This window comes from Acinonyx jubatus, chromosome D2 (genome assembly GCF_027475565.1).
Source record: "Acinonyx jubatus isolate Ajub_Pintada_27869175 chromosome D2, VMU_Ajub_asm_v1.0, whole genome shotgun sequence".
Lineage (NCBI taxonomy): Eukaryota > Metazoa > Chordata > Mammalia > Carnivora > Felidae > Acinonyx > Acinonyx jubatus.
Genome location: NC_069393.1, coordinates 13712534 through 13728645, shown reverse-complemented (window position 1 = coordinate 13728645; position 16112 = coordinate 13712534). Strand labels below are relative to the sequence as shown.

Genomic DNA, 16112 nt, shown 5'->3' with positions numbered 1-16112 from the left:
TGGGGTACTTCTTACATCACCAACGGGTGCCTTATTTTATAGCAACCCTGGTCTGTGCAAAAGCTCTTCTACTCGTTATTTTCCAGGAACCATGGGAATACTTCCCTGAGGCGATTTACTCAAGAAAAAAAAATGAGCCAAGGAAATTATTTATTGACATACAGAATCTTCCTTAAAAACTTTCAGAGGAGACTTTTAAAAAATCCACCGAAGGGCTACTTTCAAAATAAGAACTGAGTCTACTCTGGTGCTGCCGTCACAGCAATCATGAAGAAGGGAGGCGCAGTAACGATCTACTTGATTAAATTACATCTCCAATGTGTAACAGCATCTAACCCTGTGGCTTATTTGGAAGATCACATGGTACCTCATCTTTGCTCCATAAATCTCACAATGGCCTATGCGTAAGCAAAAATATAACCCGATGGCAATTTATGGAATTGAACAAATTGCATCTGATTGTTAAAACTAAAAAGCATATAGCATTTTCAACATTTCCTGTTGTACTGATGATAATCAGCCTAAAAGGTTCTGCCCAGTCTCAATCTTTTGAATCTTGGGAGGTGTGATCTCTTGCCCCTCATCGACTATGCCTTCCCCCTAGCAGTGTCTGTTCACAAGGCGCCACTGGCATCTGGGCAGGACGCATCTGCATTGTGCAATGGTGTGCAGAGCATTTGGCATCTCTGGTTCTTACCTGTGAAAAGCTAGTAGTGTTCCAGGTCATGTGACAAGCAAAGCCCCCCTAGGAGTGATACTGCCCAAGATTTGGAATCATCACTCCATAATTTCATCATCTTCCCAGTTCACCAAGTGAGTTTGCAAGTTGTTCTGCCTAACCTTAACCTCCTAGTAACTTGCTTCAATTTCCATCTCCCAGGGGCTGGACACCTATGACCCGATAACTCAAACACTCAGCTGCCATCTGTTCGAAGTGCTTCTGGAACCCAGCTGCTTGCACAGGACAGACAAATGGAACGTAGGACTCTTCACCTTTGGTTTATGCCTGTTTCCAAAGTCACACCATTCAAAACATTACTTCTAAAACACTACATGAATAGACATTGCACACCACAAGAAGGATCCTATGACAAATAAGGAAATTCTGAACTATAGAAATTTAAAAATCTTTACTTATCAGAGTCTTTGCTTAAAAAAAATTAGAAAGCTACCTGGGAGGGAAAAGAGATAGTATCTCCCAAACTTATTCAACAAGGTAACCTCTTAATTTGAGATTATTACTTTATTGAGCAACTGGATTCCATGCTACATAGTTTAGAATCATTGGCTTATATTAAGGTGATGGAATTCACAAGTCCCTATGCTTTACATACAATAGACTTGAGCCCTGTCCCTTAGTGAGTTGTTCCTGATTTTCACGATGAAATTCAGCCATCAGTTTCTCTGAAAACCCTAGACTGATAATCTCCCTAATTTCCCCTTCGTTCTTTTCCCCCACACACTGTAGATTCTGCATAGACACACCCAGAAAGGCAGAGGGTCTAGATGCATCTCATCTGTGCTCCTGAGGTACTCTGTGTCAACCTCTGTCACAGTGATCTTGTGTTGTACCTGTCAGTTTATTTATCTGCCCCGCTCTAGAAACAGCAAACCACAGCCCATTGGCTCACCACCCAGTGTTATAGATCAAATTTAAATGGAAGACAATCATGCTCACTGGCTTCAGGATTGTCTCTGGCTGCTTTCAAGATACGGTGGCAGAGTGGTTGCAACAGAGTCCGTATGCCCTGCAAGCCTAGAATATTTACTGCACCACCCTTTAAGGGAAAGCTTGCCAACTCCTACCCTAGTCTATTAACATCTTGAGGTTAAGGACAGTGCCCAACTCCTTCAGCTTAACGCCTGGCAAATGGCAGATGCTCCAAGTTTGATAAATGAACAAATGTTTTACCTTTCAAAATCAATCCAAGAATATCTGACCTTGAAGTAACTGTTTTAATAAGATCGTGGGGAGATGGAATACTCAACCCAGGTCAACTAGTCAAAGATCTTTTTCTATGTCCAAAAAAATTTTTTTAAGTTTACTTGGAAATATAGACTAAAAGAAACTTACCTCTTAATCAATAAAAACCCTCATGTACAAGTATATAACCTAAGAAAAGGATTCAAAGGTCACTCTGTAGAGCCTATTTTACATATAAAATCTTGATATGAGTTCTCTGCCATATCATTTTGAATTTTTTAAAGAAAGCCTCTACTTTTTCCCTTGGGAAATCATTTCTGAATACAATTGTTTAATAAGTGCCTCTTTCTGGAATGCAAACAAAATTGTCTTTTAGTTTATTCCATATCACTCCTAAATCTATTCTTTACCAAGAGATTTTAATTTTACAGTAAAATTTTAGAAAGTATAAGAACACAGAGAAATAAATTTCTCTCCTCAAAATACTATAGCAATTTATTGGAATATCTGACAAAGGAGTTTTGCTGTTAAGGCTCAAAAGTCCATCAAAGAATAAAATTCCTAACTTTTAAGAGATTTGTCTTAATAATAAAGCTAACCCTGAATTAGATGTAGCACTGGGATTAAATTATATGACCCATACGTTAAATCCCTTTTAGCATAAAATTTAGCACAAAGAATGCACATAGTACTATTAGTAAATATCAACACTCACATTTTAAGTGGCTTCATACAGATTATGGTTAAGACTGATTATCAGGCACTTGTATGTCAAGTGCTTTTCTTACTTTATCAATAATAATAACCATCACTAACATCTATTCATCATATACTGTGTGATCCAGGCATCCTGCTAACAGCTTTACAAACTTTATTTCACTTAATCCACGAACGACCCACCTTTTACCAAAAAAAAGATTTAAAACCATCTATACAATGATGTATGGTCCTTCGATTATCATACATATTAATATTCAGGCAAGCTTAATAACAGCTTAGTCTTAAATTGATGCATACTTCCTCAATTTACATGACTAATTGAATAAATACCATGTAGGAGAATTTTGCAGTCAGGAAATGAACTAAATAGTCTGACAAATTAATTCATGCTATGATCTACAAGTGATGATGAGTAGGTATACTATCTTTTCAGGTTATTTCAATTTCTGAGCAAAAATGTCATAATCCAAAGCAGTGACTTGGATATGAAATATAGGAATTAGGGCCGATTAACAGGAAAGGTGAGAATGGGTGCTGAGTGGAGGGACCTATGTATCTGTCAGGGCAGGGAGTAATACACCAACAGAGCAGTAAGCATAGAAAGAGACTCATTTATTTGGGGGGGGGGAATTAGGTCAATCTCACTTTACAATGGCAATTAAAGTATCATTATATTTTATTATCTTTAAGCATTTAATAATTTAAGCTCAGCTTTCACATATTTTTTGCAATCATTAAAGTTTAAGTTTGTTATTTTAACTACAGTCATAAATGTGAGAGGCATATAAGATGTTATTAAAAGTCAAATCAAACTTAATGGTATATTTTTAAGTTACGACCATGTATCTCCATCCAACACTTTGTAAGTCAGTGCTTACTGTGTGCTAAACACATTATAATATTAAGTCCCAACCACGCTGCTTAGTAACCATGCAACTCTGAGCAACCTAATTAACCTCTCTGAGTCTATCTTCTCATCAGTGCAATGGAGATAATAGAATTCTGTATGAACTAACGTACTTTATCCTTCAGTCGTTCTTTAGGTTCTCTCATTATTCACATTATGTGCACAACAAGATGGGACCTAAGACCTCTTCACAAATAACTTGCCCTCCCTGGGTCTAAGTGGCAGAACCTGGACTCAAACTCAGAGCTGGTGCTTCAGGGGAAACTCTCAACCAACCAGTGCCTGGGGTTCATTTGCCAAAATGTCAGATTACGTAGTTAACACACCATAGGAAGTTAAATAAACGTTTGACAATATCACCTACTGCATTATAAGTTTCCCTGCTCTATCAAGGGTGCGGCCACCATGGGGAAAGACACTGGCCTTTTCAAACAGAAAAGCTGCTTCTATAATCAGCCTACAAAAGTCCCATGGGTTGAGATGCAGGGTGTGAGATGGCACAAGTCGGGAAAGATGGGACAGAAATAACACTTTTGGCTGCCATGTCAGAATACAGACTGCTGGAAGACAAGATGTAGTCCTTTTTCTTAACTGGAATATTTTCTTGCCAATAATTTTAGTTGGACTAATCTAACTTTGATTTTTTTTTTTATGACCCAACTAAGCAGTGTTTTAGCAAAAGGCACTCCATTAGCGCCAACAGTCCCCTGACTTCAGACTCAGATTTGAACCTTAACTTGTATCTCCAGTAACTGAAGTGTAATCGACATTAGCAAACCGACATAAGAAACCAAACTATGTCACATAAAAAATACTGGAAATTCATGGGCCCTAAAGATCTCTTTAAAAAATTCAATAAAATGTATAAGTATAAATTCTTATAATCCAACTTCTGGATTCTTTCATGGTCTAGATTAAGTGACAAAACTTAATATTTAAAAAGGCTGCAGTGGAGGCTCGGATGGTGGTGGGGCAAGAGGATCCTAAGTTCACTCTGTCCCATGGATACAATTAGATAGCACTTACAATAGTCTGAATAGCCCAGTAAATGACCTGGAGACTGTCAGAATGAACTCCACAACCAAAGAAGAGAAGAGACCACATGGAAGAAAGTGGGTGGAAATGCTATTTGAGACCTAAATAGACCATGGCCACTGCAGACAGGAGGGAGCCTGGAGTGCAGTGGAGGGTGGAAAACAGACTATCACACCAGGGAGCCTGCATGGAGAAGATGAATCCCCAGAACATTTGGCTATCAAAGCGAGAGGGGCCGAATTTCATGACTTCTTACAACCAGCGGGATTTAAGGTCTGGAATTCTAAAAATCAGCAGGCTGGGCTCTGGGTGAACCAGAAGGACTTAGAGAGCTGAGCCCCACCCCTTAAAGAGACAGCACTCTAAACAGCTTCTGCAGACACAGCATATACACAGCAGTTTGAAAAACACAGAGGACAAATGGGAGAAAGAGTGATTTACTCATCACACAGCCTATCCCAAAGAGACAGGGATCTTAGAGAGACCCTTCCAGGAACGAAGGAGCTGGCAGGTAACATTCCTCCCCCAGCCTCCACATAAACAATGGCCACCTAAAGGAACAAGCACAACACCCAAACCCATCATCTAACTTGCTTCCGACAAGCCCCACCAGATGCCTCTGCACTTTGGTGGGCTGCCCTCACCAGTCATGCTTGCCTCAGCCCCAGAGCTGCAGCTCCCCCTCATCCCAAAACCAGTGCAAATCTCACCAGCACCACCTCTCTGAACCCCACATGTTTTGCTTTGGCCCTGCCAGCAGCTGTGGCTGGCTACAGGTGCTACAGAAGCCTGAGGTGAACCTTGTTAAAGTGCATGCCCCATCCATATGCACTTAGCAGATCTCCATAGGCCAGCCGGGTCCTGGCCATGGCAGCTCCAGATCTCGTTTAGCAAGCAGATCCGTATATACCTTGTCAAAATTCATCATACCCTGGCTGGGGACCAAACACTTCCCACAACAGGCAAAGAGAGCCATTGCAGATGACTGGACCAGAGGAGAAAGTGACTAGAGCACGACAGGGCCCATGTAACACACACAGGAGACACTCCCTGAAGTGCCAGGTTCAGACGAACAGTGGACACTGCACTATAGGACACTATAGGACCTCTTTTTCATAAGGTCATTACCTTCAATATCAGGAGACATAGGTGATTTTCCTAACAAGCACAAACAGAGAGAGTCAGGAAAAATGAGGACAAAGGAATATGTCCCAAATAAAGAACAGGACAAAATCACAGCAAGAGACCTAAGTGAAACTCACAAAAGTAATATATACCTCATAAAAATTTAAAGTAATGATGACAAAGATATGCGCTAAACTTAAGAGTGGAGGATCTCAGTAAGACCACTAACAAAGAGATAGAAAACATTAAAAAAAGAACCAATTATAGATGAAGAGCTCAATAAATGAGAGTGAAAACACACTTTATAGAATAGGCTAGAAGAAGTAGAAGGATAAATTAATCACCTGGAAGATAGAGTAATTGAAAACAGTCAAGCTGAACAAGTGGAAGGGAAAAAAAAGTTATGCAAATTGAAAATAGCCTTAGGGAACTCAGTGACTCCCTCAAGCATAGTAACATTCATATTAGAGGGAACCCAGAAGACAGAAAGGGGGATGGAACATTTATTTGAAGAAATAATAGCTGAAAACTTCCCTAATCTGGGGGAAAAAAGGAAATCCAAGTCCAGAAGGCACAGAGATTCCCCCCAAATCAACCCAAGAAGGTCACACCAGAACACAGGGTAATTAAAATGGCAAAAAGTGATGATAAAGAAAAAAATTTAAAGCACCAAGAGAAAAGAAGACTGTTACATATAAGAGAAACCCCATAAGGCAATAAGTGCACTCTTCAGTAGAAACTTTGCAGGCCAGAAGGGAGTGAAAGATATATACAAAGGGCTGAAAGGAAAAACAAAAACAAAACCCTGCAATCGAGAATACTCTATCCAGCAAGGCTATCATTCAAGACAGAAGAATAACGAGTTTCTCAGACAAACAAAAACTAAAGGAGTTGACGACTACTAACCAATCCTGCAAGAACTATTAAAGAGGATTCTTTGATCAGAAAGGAAAGACATTAGGGAGAGCATGAAAAATGAGAAACACAAAAGCAGTAAAAATAAGTATTTATGTAAAAATCAAAGAATTCAGAAAACAACAAGATATAAAATATGCCAACACATACTAACATGTAGTGTGAAGAGGAGTAAAGAAGGTGCCCATCTTAAGCATTCGTCAACTTAATATACACCACTACATGTAGAACATGTTTACATACAAACCTAATTGTAACCACATGTTAAAACCCAGCAATAGACATGCAAGGAATAAAGACAAAGGAATCCAAGTATATCACTAAAGAAAGCCAACAAACCACGAAGGAGAGCAGGAGAAGGATCACAAAAAAGCTACAAAAATAACCACAAACCAAATAACAAAATGGCAATAAATATATATTAGTAATTATTTTGAAAGTAAATGGAATGAGTGCTCCAATCAAAAGACACAGGTGACAAGAGTAGTTAAAAGAACAAGGTCCATCTAAATGCTACTTACAGGTCACTCATTTCAGACCAAAAGACACCTGCAGATTGAAAGTGAGGGAATGGAGAAACATCGAACATGCAAGTGGAGGTCAAAAGGAAGTCGCAATGCTTATATTGAACAAAACAGACTTTAAAACAAAGAGTATAATGAGATAAAGAGGGACACTATATAGTAATATAGGGAACAATCCAAGCTATAACAATTGTAAATATTTGTATACCCAACATGAGAGCACCCAAATACATAAAAAAATTAATAATAAAAGAACTAATTGATAATAATGCAATAAGAGTAGGGGACCTTCACACCTGACTTACATCAATGAACAGATGATCAAAAGAGAAAATCAACAAGTCAACATTGGCTTTGAATGACTCACTGGACCAGATTGATTTTACAGACATTTTCGGAACATTCTACCCCACAACACCAGAATACACATTCTTTTCAAATGCACATGCAACATCCTCCAGAAGATATCAAATAGTAGGCCACAGAACAAGTCTCAGCAAATTCAGAGATGGAAGCCATACCATGCATCTTTTATGACCCCAATGCTATGAAACTGGAAATCAGCCACGAGAAAAAAATCCGGAAAGAGCACAAATATGAGGAGGTTAAATAACATGCTATTAAACAATGAATGGGTCAACCAAGATATCAAAGAATAAATTGAAAAATACATGGAAACAAATGAAAATGGAAACACAGCAGTCCCAAACTTTTGGGACAGAGCAAAAGTAGTTCTAAGAGGGAATTTTATAGCAATATAGACTTAGCTCAAGAAGCAAGAAAAATCTGAACTAAACAACCTAAACCTTACACCTAAAGGAGCCAAAACAAAGAATGAAAAAACCTAAAACCAGCAGAAGGAAATAGTTAAGATTAGAACAAAAATAAATGACATAGAATCTAAAAATACCATAGAACAGATCAATGAAACCAGGACCTGGTTCTTTGAAAAGATCAACAAAATTGATAAACCTCTAACCACACTCATCAGAAAAATAAGAGAAAAACAACCCAACACACAAAATCACGAATGAAAGATAAATAACAGACACCATAGAAATGAACAGACACCATTCTCTTATAAACATTGTAAAAGAATACTATGAAAACCTATATTCCAACAAATTGGACAACCTAGAAGAAATGGATATATCCTTAGAAACATATAACTTCCCAAAACTGAAGCAGCAAAAAATAGAAATTTGAACAGACTAATTACTGGCAATGAGACTAAATCAGTAATAAAAAATAAAATTCCAGCACATAAAAATACAGGACCATATGGCTTCACAGGAAAATTCTACCAAACATTTAAAGAAGAGTTAATACCCATTCTTCTCAAAGTACTCCAAAAACAAAAAGAAAACAAAGGAAGGAAAACTTTCAGATTCATTCTATGAGGCGAGCATTACCCTGACACAAAAGCCAGAGAAAGACACCACAAAAAATAAAATAAAAAAAAAAAAACTACAGGCCAAAATCTCTGATGAACACAGATGCAAAAATCCTCAACGAAATTCTAAGAAACTGGATCCAACAATATAGTAAAAAAAAAAAAAAAAAAAAAAAAATCATTCACCATGATAAAGTGGGATTTATACCTGGGATGTAAGGTTGGTTCAATATTTGCAAATCAATCATCATGACACATCACATCAATAAGAGAAAGGATAAGAACCATATGATCATTTCAATAGATACATCAAAAGGATATGACAAAGTACAACATCCATTCATTGATAAAGACCCTTATCAAATAGGTTTAGAGAGAACATACCTCAGTAATAATAATAAAGGCCTTTTATGAAAATTCCACAGCAAACATCACATTCAATGGGGAAAAAACTGAGATCATTTCCTTTAAGGTCATGAATTAGATATAAGGTCAAGAATTAGATATACCATGTTTTATTCAACATGGTACTGGAAGTCTCAGCCACAGCAATCAGAGAAGAAATAAAAGGCATCCAAATTGGTAAGGAAGAAGTCAAACTTTCACTATTTGCTGATGGCATGATACTATATATAGAAACCCTAAAGACTCCACCAAAAACTACTAGAACTGACAAATGAATTTGGTAGTCATAGGGCACAAAATCATTATACAGAAATCTGTTGCATTTCTGTGTACTAATCATCAAACAGCAGAAAGAGAAATTAAGAAAACAATCCCACTTGCAATTGTACCAAAAACAGTAAAATGCCTAGCAATGAACTTAACGAAGCAAGTGAAAGACTTGTACTTTTTTTTTTCATTTTTTTTTAACGTTTATTTTTGAGACAGAGAGAGACAGAGCATGAACGGGGGAGGGGCAGCGAGAGAGGGAGACACAGAACCGGAAGCAGGCTCCAGACTCTGAGCCATCAGCCCAGAGCCTGACGCGGGGCTCGAACTCACGGTCTGTGAGATCGTGACCTGAGCTGAAGTCGGACGCTTAACCGACTGAGCCACCTAGGCGCCCCAACTTGTACTCTTAAAACCATAAAACACTGATGAAAGAAATTTAGGACAAAACAGACAAAATATGGAAAGACATTCCATGCTCATGGATTGGAAGAACAAATATTGTTAAAATCTCTATACTACCCAAAGAAATCTACACATTAATGCAATTCCTATAAAAATATCAAGAGAATTTTTTCACAGAACTGGAACAATCAATCCTATAGTTTGTATGGCACCACAAAAGTCCACAAACTGCCAAAGCAACCTTGAAGAACAAAGCTAACAGTATCACAATTCCAGATTTCAAGTTATGTTACAAAGCTGTAGTAAGCAAAACATTATGGTACTGGACCAAAAATAGATGCATAGGTCAACAGAACAGAGACACCAGAAATAAATCTGCAATTATGTGGTCAATTAATCTTTGACAATTAATCTTTGGCAAGAATAGCAATGGGAAAAAGTCTATTCAACAAAAGGTGTTGGGAAAATAGGTCAGCTACATGCGAAATAAGGAAACTGGATCACTTTCTTACACCACACACAAAAATAAACTCAAAATGGATTAAAGACCTAACAGTGTGAGAACTGAAACCATTTATGGTCTCAGAAGAGAACACTGACTGTAATTTCTCTGGCATCAGCTGTATCAACATTTATTTAGACAGGTCTCCTGAGGCAAGAGAAGCAAACAAAAATAAACTATGGGGAATTCATCACAATAAAAAGCTTCTGCATAGTGAAGGAAACCATCAACCAAACAAAAAGGCAACATACTGAATAGAAGATATGTGCATTTGATATATCCAATAATCGGTAACCAAAATATATAAAGAGCTTACACAACTCAACACTCAAAAAAACAAATAATCCAACTAAAAAATGGGCAGAAGACGTGAACAGACATTTCTTCAAAGAAGACCTAAAGATGGCTCACAAAAAGATGCTCAACGTTATTCATTATCAGGAAAATTCAAATCAAAACTACAATGAGGTATCACCTCACACATGTCCGAATGGCTAAAATCAAGAACACAAGAAACAATAGGTGTTGGTGAGGATGTGGACAGAAAGCAACACTAGCATACTGTTGGTAAAAATGCAAATTGGTGTCGTGACGGTGGAAAACAGTATGGGGGTTACTCAAAAAGTTAAAAATGGAAGTATCCTACAATCTAGTTATTGCACTGCTGGGTATTCATTCAAACAATACAAAAACACTAGTTCACAGGGATACACGCACCCCTATGTTTAATGCAGCATTGTTTACAATAGCCAAATTATGGAAACAGCCCAGGTGTTAGTCAACAGACACATGGATAGAAAAGGGGCGTGTATGTGTATATACACACAAACGTACATACATACAATGGAGTAGTATTCAGCCAGAAAAAGAATGCAATCTTGCCATTTGCAATGACATGGATGGAGCTCTCTAGCTACTCTCTAGTAATACTCTCTAGGAATATTTTAAGAGAAATAAGTCAGTCAGAAAAAGACTAAAAGCACACGATTTCACTCCTATGTAGGATTTAAGAAACAAAAACAAAGGAGCAAAGGAAAAAAAAAGAGAGAAAGACAAACCAAGAAACAGACTCTTAAATACAGAGAACAAAATGATGGTTCTGAAAGGGGAGGCGGCAGGGGTGGGTGAAATAATCAAAAGGGCTTAAGAGCACAGCAATGGTGACGAGCATCATTAGTAATGATGTCAAGTGTTAAATCACTATGCTGTATGCCCAAAACTAGTGTAACATTGGGTGTTGACCATACTGGAATTAAAATTAAAAGCTTCATTAAAAAACACTAGACTGAAACAACAAAAAGGCTGCAGGTTATAATGGCCATCTTATAAACATACTGTCAAAGAGTAAAACTTGGTTCTTTTCTTTGTGAAGAGCTGTGGCTCTAAAATCTATTTTAAGAAATCTTACCCAGGCAATTAGCTATCCATGTGATGACATAGGCTTTATGGTGCTAGGCCAAGTTTTGAAACTTCAGAGGAAGAAAAACAAGGCTCATTTTATGCAGACCAGTTTAGAGAAACTATGGAGATGGGTAAGTAATAGTCAATTAAAACTATGATTGATTCTTATAAAATAAGTAATCGTGTGTTTCGGGATAAAGGGCAAAACATGTGCCCGACCAGATTCAGGTTGAGGGCAAATGTCAGGATAGGAATTGGATGTATCTAAGATAAAGATGAAGGAACAGATATTAGCCAGGTTTTAAAATAATAGGAATAAGAGGGCCGTGGGGATGGCTCAGTCCGTTAAGTGTCCAACTCTTGGTTTCAGCTCAGGTCATGATTTCACGGTTCATGAGATTGAGCCTCACATTGGGCTCTGTGCTGACAGTGCAGAGCCTGCTTGGGATTCTCTCTATCCTTCTCTCTCTGCCTCTCCCCTGCTCACATGAGCACTCGTTCTGTCAAAAATAAACAAAATTTTAAAAGATTTAAATAATAGGATAGGAGAATTCCAGGGACTAGGAACAGCACATTACACTTGGGAGCCATAGGTGACCTGATATGGCAGGAGGGTGAGATTTGACAGGAGAGAAATAAAAGGAGGCTCCAGGAGGTGTCAAAGTGTCCAGTAGCAAAGGACTATGAGAGTAATCCCATTGGAGCCAGAAGAACACAGAATGGAAAATACATCCTGTAAATCCGTGTAACTTGGCTGCACAATGTTTCCCAAAGGATTTATTAAAAAGCAAGTCCATTATATTTTGCAGGAAACGTTGCCTGATTTTATAAGAAAAGACATCGTAAGGCAATTTTATTTTGTGTCTCTGTAACAACCTGCTGTTTAACAGTTGAGTAGTCTAATCACATCTCCACCCCACGACTTCGCTTTTCTCTTTAGTTTAACTGCGACGACAACGCTCTTAAAAGGGTCATGTGACTGGCATGGTTATTCTGTACATGCACTAACCCATTCTAAATGCATATATATATATACATGGCCACGGCAATTGTGAAAATTACTGAATTACACGTAAAGCAACCACTATCATTATGCCCAATTTACAGATGCCAAGAGTAAGGCACCAAGATGAAAAGAAACATGGTCAAGACCACAATAGCTGGTCAGCAGTGAAGCTGGTGGCAAATGACAGAGTTCAACAAGCCGTGTCTCCAGGAGACTACTCACAGAACAGCGAATAGTGTCAAGCATGGAGTGGGCCCTCAAACCTTACATGAATGAATGGATGACTATCTCTGTGGTGAACTAAAGAGAGAGCCAACCTCCTTGCCACTCGAGGAGTGACACCAAGACATGGAGAATAATTCCCCTTTTTTGGAATCTGGGTTAACTCAGTGACTTGCTCTTTCTAACCAATGGGGTCAAGATGCCAATTCTGGCCTTAAGTATTAAGGATCTTGGCTCTTTTAAGTCGGCAACCAAGCTTTCAAGAGGCTCAGCTTAGACAAGGGTGCAGTGACAGGCAATCTGAAGAGAGACTTCGGAGGCTGTGAGGCCATCTTGGATGTTCCTGATGTGTACATGACCTTACTACGTCCAGTCAACTTGCAGAATCATGAAAAACAATATATTACTGTGGTTTTAAACCACTCCATTTTGGGGTGGTTTAGGGCATATAAATAATCTTAGTGACAGTAGATGTACTTGCCTTTTTCATAATTAATCTAGGACTCATTCAAATGAAACCATCACTGCCACTGGTCTCTTTTCTGTAAAACATCCCAATTCTTATCACTTACCCGAATGGTATTTGGAAGCACCAAAACGTGTTTTTCAAAAATGAAAGGACACTTGAGTTTCAGGAAATTAGTTTTACAAAACCCTTTTGTCTCTTTTAAAATGTCTTTTCTTCTAAGATGTTTTTAATAATTGAAGAACACCATTTTTTACTTCTGTTTATTTCCTCTGACAGTCTTAAGGCATTCTACCACCTGGAAGGTCAAATGCAGTAACAACAGGAAGACTATGAAGTTGAAGATGGCCATAATCACACCTAAAAGCTTCATATCAACACAACAGCTTCTTTTCAAAGGACATTTATTATCCCAACCAATTCCATTTTGACACACAGACCTGCCAGGGGGAACACGCTGCCAATTTTCTTTCAAAGAAAACACCTGTGTCCTTTCAAACTCCAAAACAACTCTGAGGGAAGTAAAAATGTTAATCCATCAAGTGGTTGTTTGGTTAATATGATAGTTTAATAGCATAGATGTAGCCCCAGATCTTTATTTCCTTTCATAAGCAACAATGCCTTTCTTACCCCGTGGGTAAAGGCATGATTACCTCAATACGGCTGTGGAGTCACATGAGGTTGGAATATAAAATGTGTTTGAATGCAGAGTGTCACTTATGCAATGGCAGGTCGACATTTAAATTGTCTTGTAGACTTCAGTATTCGTACATGCCCAAATATGTCTTGAAGACTGGTAGGCTATTGGCATGAAGGATTGATGAGGAACCCCCTCCCCCCCCCACAGGAGAAAATTCATCCTAAAGAAAGATGTCAGCAACATCTCAAAACAGTATCAAGGCATCGATCAACAAGGGAAACACAAAATTCTGAATACTACATACTATCAGCCATTTGGATTTCTAGGGCAGGAGAAGCCAGGGTTATAAACCCCCTCCTCTATGTGACTTATCTCTCTCCATGATAAATCTTATAAGCAATCAAGATATGAAACAGGAGGCAGTATCTCTAATAGAATCAAACATAAAAGGGGAGAGGCAATAATCTCCCAGCCCAGCACCAAACACACAACAGTATTTTAATACGTGAAGGAAATCTCACTACACGTGTCAGAGTGGGAGACAAGACAAATGGTAAACACCAGGTGTTGGTAGAAGGATTTATTTATGATGCTGCAGGAGACATGCCTTATGAGATTTCCAGAAACGAGCAGGCAATTGGCAAGGGTAATTTGTTGGAGAGTGAGTCTCTAACATCTCCTCTGTGTCTCCATTTGGCCAGGGTAACTTCAGGGGTCTCAGCTTCCAACAACGATGGCGGCATATGGGGCTAGCAAGTTGGATCTGATCAGCTCCTTTGTGAGTAAATTACTAATTTACTTTCTGGAATGCATCAGGAAGCAAATCAATAATAAGAGTTTCTAATGCTTTAAACTTACGATGACCTTAACTTTTATGATCCTAACATGTTTTCCTCATCCTCATAGAACTTCACGTTGTCCCATGACTGAGAAGCAGCAAAATGGTCACACAGCAGCACAGGGGTCACAAGATATGCTGGCTCTAGGTGGGCCAGGACTGGTGCCTGTCCCTGTCACCTGAGAGTTTTGTGACCTGACTTACAGAGGAGATGGTGATAATCTTATTTTGTTAAATTGCTGTGAGGGTCACAGGAAATAAGGCACCTCACGCATGCTTCGACATGATAAATTATAAGAACCACAAGTCCAAAATTCTTTAAATTTTCTGTGTGGTCCACGGTCTCCAGAGAGGCTTTCCTGACAAATGTTCTCGCTGCTTCTCTACACGCTTGTCACAACTCCCAAACAGAGACGGAGCTGACTTCCCTCTGAACCCGCCTGGGGTGGCCTTCTGATGTGCCTTGGTCAACAGAATGGCTGTGCCAGTTCTGGGGCTAGGTCCTAAGCAGACTGGCACTTTAGTTCCCACCATCTTGGAATCTAACTGACCTCTATCTAGGAAGCTCAAGCTAGACTAGAAGAATAGGAGACACTGCGTGCAGAGAGTCCATGGCCAGCTCTTCCAGACACCAGGTGAGACCAGGAAAACCATCCATGTGGCCACGTATACTCTGGCCCCACTGATGTCAGCAATCTTAGCGCCCTCCCTCGTTCACACCACACAAGCCACTCCGACCTTTCTGGTTGCCAGGGGACTCACACATGCTGACTCTTCTGCCTGGAGCCTGCTCCCAGCAAGCCCCTCCACCAGTCACCCCAGACACTCCCTGTCTCCTTTTCTCTGGATAAGACGAATTGAGCCTGCCATTTCCTCTTACAAAAAGCCCTTCATTTTTCTTTATAGCATTTCCAATAATGACAATTGTGCAACATTTGTTTGGTATCTGTCTCCCTTGTGTCTAGAGGTTTACTGAAGGCACTGGGCACAATGTCTCTGATCTACTAGATGCTGAGTATGCACTGCTTGAATTAATGAATCAAGAGGTTGGTTGTAGCAGAGCCCCATGTCTCCAGGCTCAAAAAAAAAAAAAAATCCTGGTCTTGTTCTCATCATTTGCCTTTCTCACTCCCTTTTGTGGGAAATCTGTGTGAGGTTGTCTACCTTCTATATAAAAGACTTGTTTCCTGTTGAGGGAGGTACATTTCAAGTCATGGACACATGGCTCCCATCGCTCATTTGGGTTGGTCACGGACACACATGAGAGAGACAGACAGAGACAGAGACTGAGACAGAGAGAAGAGAAGACAGAGAGAAGACGGCAAGAGAGGAGAGAGAGACATGGACTCAGAGCTCAAGAAAGGAAAGGAGCTTCAGAGTGAGTGATTCTCAGTAGTCTTCGCGTTGGCCGACAATC

General features: G+C 39.2%; 1 protein-coding gene across 4 annotated transcripts in view; it reads right to left on the bottom strand.

Moving 5' to 3' along the window:
- The window catches only part of PRKG1 (protein kinase cGMP-dependent 1), a 1240511-nt gene that overhangs the window by 367183 nt on the left and 857216 nt on the right, over positions 1–16112 (bottom strand). The gene's annotated exons all lie outside the window — the stretch shown is intronic.